This window comes from Montipora foliosa, chromosome 2 (assembly GCF_036669935.1).
Source record: "Montipora foliosa isolate CH-2021 chromosome 2, ASM3666993v2, whole genome shotgun sequence".
NCBI classification, from domain to species: domain Eukaryota; kingdom Metazoa; phylum Cnidaria; class Anthozoa; order Scleractinia; family Acroporidae; genus Montipora; species Montipora foliosa.
The window spans coordinates 52562022-52567021 of record NC_090870.1 but is presented as its reverse complement, the minus strand read 5'-3'; the positions used below and the strand labels follow the sequence as shown (position 1 = coordinate 52567021).

Genomic DNA, 5000 nt, shown 5'->3' with positions numbered 1-5000 from the left:
TTATTCTCGATCGACCGTCCGGGAAACTTCCTTCTGCTCTTTCTTATCAATAGTTATTTGCTTTTTCATCAATATTTGTTTTGCATAAAGCAAGCTAACAGGATCTGTTCCTTGCTGAGTTCGCATTTGTTAGCGTTAATACTTTAGTAGTATTTTCGGTCAGATGTTTTTGTTTTTTATGAGGGGTTTATTGTTTTGGTCTCCCATCCTAACACTAACCCCGCGAAACAGGGCTTGACTTCAGTGAAATTTAGTATTACAAAGCTGTCAGATGCTTAGAGGGCACACTTGTCGTGAAAAGAAGTTGTGAGGGAACTTGAAAATTATCAACATGTCAGCCCAGAAGCCAATGTTTCTCGCTTCTCTTTTATTTGTTATTCTTCAGAGACTGGAATGCTGTATTTCAATACCACACAATTCAGTGCCTTCTGATTTTCTGTAGGACGTACCACAGGCAACCCAGTGTATGCTTCACAGAAGCATCTCGTTTAATTTAATTTCGCGTTTTTTTTTTTCCGTGTCGGTAATAGTCTTGCCTGTCACTCCCCTGCTAAGTGGTGTCTTTGTGCATAGAGCCTTCTGGGCGTATTTTCTTAGGATCGAGAGGGTAGTGGGAAATGCATAGATTTCTCTGGTAGACACAGTAGAACGATTAACTTAACCAGCAATGGCGTCGAAAGTCATGTAACGCGAATGGCCTTTTAGTGGATCTTTGAACAAAATATACCCTTATGAAGCTCAATAATGGCAAGCGAATTGGATACTGAACAAGACAGGAGGTCGAATGTTAAAAGCGACGAGTAAAGGTCTTTAACAACAATCTGTCGCCCGTCGAGCCGTAATCAAAGTGAGCTGTCTTCCTAAAATTTTGCCAAGTGTGGTGTTCTGTACAACACCGAAACCAAATGAACTGTTCTTTGGTAACTCAGTATGGGTTCAACAAAGACAGAGAAGGAATCCATATAGTGGATCTCAGTTGTCTCGCTATTTGTATTTACCTGTTCTCAACTCTGCACAGTCTTCCGGTAACAATTGGAAATTTCACTAATAAGTCATTGACGTGAATGGCGTTTTAGTGGCTCATTAAACAAAATATACCCTCATGGAGCTCGGAATGGATCGTCAATTGGATGAGCAAGACCGTGCTGAAAAATAAATATCTGGATTTTAAGCGACGCGTAATGGTCTTCGACAACAATTTCTTTTTTCGCCTTTGGATATCAAGTGAGCTTTGTTTGTAATATTTTACTAACTTGGTATTATATAAAACACGGAAATCAAATAGCATTTTTTTTATGGATTCAACAAATTAATATTGAACGAATCGAACGCCTACAAGAATGCATCACAGTGTTTGCTCAAGTCGCATCTTAGTTGTCTGACAATTTACATTTACTGGTATTTTGTACTAAATTCTGCAAAATATTTGGAAATGTGACAGTGAAGAATTATTTGAATGAAAGTTGTTGTCGCTTTGGTGCTTTACGGTCAAGGTTCCGAGTCGAAAAGGGTTTGATGTGAACTGTCAAAACTGAAATTTAATTGCATCTCTTGTTTGCACGCACGCAATTGGTAAAATAGGAAGGTTTTTTGCCTCTAATAGTAAATATGTTGTTTGTTTCAATTAATTTTTCACTGGAAAAGGATTTTGCCGAGATATTTCCAGCCTTTGTGAGCTTTAATATCATGTTGTGTAATTTTCGAGCTTAACAAATTTGCATATCTGGGTTGAAATGTGATACGGGAGCATTTTTGTGGTATAGTGTCACGAAAATAAACAGGTCTGTTTGAAGCTTGCTTGACTTTCAACAAAATGAGCCCCAAAATCGGCAAAAAAAATGTTACACTGATGAATAATAAAGTAGCTGCTATCCCCAAAACGATGGAAAATAACCTCGTCCTGGAGAGTAAAGTTTTGACTGTCAACCGGAAGACTTGGGCAATTGTGATCTTTGTGCTGAATTCGCACATTTCTTGTCAAACTTTATAACACTTGAAAGAAAAAGAAAACTAGCAAAAGCAAAAACCCGGCATCTTGCCATCATTTGACACAGATGCTTCACTGTTTCTCGAGTGAACACGCCGCAGTAACTTCATCACGGCGCCCGCTGAATCCGATGTCACTTTCGATTTTGCGCTTTACTTGTGCAGCCAACAGTACAATAGCAAAAATCTCCCAAAATGTTTGTCGCTGATCGTAACTTTTTATATTCGGGATTCAAAATTAATGTTGTTTTCATGTCATAAATGTTGCTGATGGCATAATATTTTATTCTCGATCGCCCGTTCAGAAAAATTCCTTCTGCTCTTCCTAAAAACTGTGTATCACTATTTATTTACTTTTGCGTCAATATTTGTTTCGCATAAAGCAAGCTAACAAAATCTGTTTCTTGCTTGGTCAGCATTTGTTAGCGTTAAAATAGAATTTTCGGTCCAATGCTTCTGTTCCGAAGTGATATGTTCTTTAGGTCGCCCATCCAGATAGTAACCCCGCCAGAGAGGGCTTAACTTCAGTAACGTTGTACATTACAAAGCTGACGGATGCTCAGAGTGCACGCTTAAACTTGTGGTAGAAAGAAGTTGTGAGGGATCTTGGAAATGATCAACATGTCAGCCCAGAAGCCAAGGTTTCTCGATTCCCTTTTTATTTTCTTCAATCTTTCTGGATTCAGTACTTTGCTAGTAACCACATGTCTTCTCAGGTGGCTATTTAACTAAGACTTCTACCATGGCACTACAATATACAATACCAAAACAATATCGTGTACTGTTAAACCTACATATTACGCAAAGACAACTTAAATCTCCTGGAAGACAAACACAGGTCGGTTGACAATATGGAATAAACCGCTGTGTTACTTCACTACCACACGTAAGCAATGCGTGGCTATTTTTTCTTAAGAGGACAGAAATTTCTTCTTTCTGACAAATGATTAATAGGCCGATAGCCAGGTTTTTAACCTCAGAAAAGGATTTGTTTCGTCGTATGAACGTGTGAGCCAAAGGGCCTCTGCTGGTACGACTTCTGGGTGACCCCTTAAATGGCTTTAATGACCCCCGACTTAAAAAAAATTGCCTGGAACGCTGCAGTTTAATACCACCCAATTCAGTCCCTTCGTACCTTAGGCAACCCAGTTTACGCTCATGGAGCGCCTAGTTCTACTGTGTCCACCAGAGAAATCTACGCATTTCCCACTACCCTCTCGATCCTAAGACAATACGCGCAGAAGGCTCTATGCATAAAGACACCACTTAGCAGGGGAGTGACAGGCAACACTTTTACCGACACGGAAAAAAAAAACGAGAAGCTCCAAAAAGCTTACACTGGGTTGCCTGTGGTACGCGTTACACTGCGTTCCAGTTAATTTTTTCAAGTGGGGCGTCATTAAGACCATTTGAGGGGTCACCCACATGTCGCGCTAGCAGAGGCCCTTTGGCTCACACGTTTAATTATTTTGTAATGTCCTGTCCCATTTTAAGGTCTTTTAGTCTTTTAAGCTTTCGTAATAAATTCAGTTTAAAGATAACAAAACACGCTCTTGAGTAAAATTCACTCGTTTCTTCATTAAATAAATAGTCGGCAAAAAACTAACTGCAAGTTGCTCTGACGGACGTTTTCCAGCATGTCTAGCAATTGGACTAAGCAAACGTTTATTGCACATACAAGAAAGGACTAAAGGTGTTGTTTCCGCTTCATAATGTGACGGTCTAATCTGATGCCAGGGGTCAAAACACTGTCTGTTTGCACCAGAAAAAGGCAAGCCAAGAGACAGATGAAGAAAAAAAATAACATAGTGTTTATATATAACGAGATGCTTCTGTGAAGCATACACTGGGTTGCCTGTGGTACGTGCTACAGAAAATCAGAAGGCACTGAATTGTGTGGTATTGAAATACAGCATTCCAGTCTCTGAAGAATAACAAATAAAAGAGAAGCGAGAAACATTGGCTTCTGGGCTGACATGTTGATAATTTTCAAGTTCCCTCACAACTTCTTTTCACCACAAGTGTGCCCTCTGAGCATCTGACAGCTTTGTAATAATAAACTTCACTGAAGTCAAGCCCTGTTTCGCGGGGTTAGTGTTAGGATGGGAGACCAAAACAATAAACCCCTCATAAAAAACAGAAACATCTGACCGAAAATACTATTAACGCTAACAAATGTGAACTCAGCAAGGTACAGATTTTGTTAGCTTGCTTTATGCAAAACAAATATTGATGAAAAAGCAAATAACTATTGATACACAGTTTTCAGAAAGAGCAGAAGGAAGTTTCCCGGACGGTCGATCGAGAATAAAATATTTACGACATGAAAACAACATTAATTTTGAACCGTGAATATAGAATATGAAAAGTTACGATCAGCGACAAACATTTTGGGAGATTTTTGCTACGTTCAAGTAAATTGCAAAATCGAAAGTGACATGGCCGGAATTCAGCGGGCGCCGTGATTTTGACCGTGAAATAAGCGAAGTCAAAACAAAGATCACAATCGCCCAACTCTTGTTTATGCAAAGTCAAAATTTACTCTCCAAGACGCGTACGACGTTATTTATCACCAGGTAATTCCATCATTTTGGAAATAGCAGCTACTTTTTTATTCATCTGCGTCACAAGTTTTCACTGATTTTGGGGCTCATTTTGTTAAAACTCAAGCACGCTTCCAACAGGCCTGTGAACCCTTCCTGCTTACAGAGCAATACTAAAAAACTTCTCCCATATCACATTTCAACCTTAAGCTCGAAAATTCACAAAGGCAGAAAATACCACAGAATCCTTTTCCAGCGAAAATTTTATTGAAACAAACAACATATTTGCTCTTAGAGGCGAAAACCTCTTCCTATTTCATTGCGTGCGTGAAGACAAGAAACTCAATTGTGTCAAATTACCATGTACTTCAGGTAAATGCAGCTCACTTTGATTTCGTCTCGACGGGCGATAGATTGTTGTCGAAGTCCAGTACTCGTCGCTTTTGAGATTCATGCCTAGTTTATCCAACT

At 39.3% G+C, this 5000-nt stretch overlaps 1 protein-coding gene across 2 annotated transcripts in view; it reads left to right on the top strand.

The window, feature by feature from the left end:
* Positions 1-5000, top strand: part of LOC137993535 (E3 ubiquitin-protein ligase rnf213-alpha-like) — a 191815-nt gene that overhangs the window by 112162 nt on the left and 74653 nt on the right. The gene's annotated exons all lie outside the window — the stretch shown is intronic.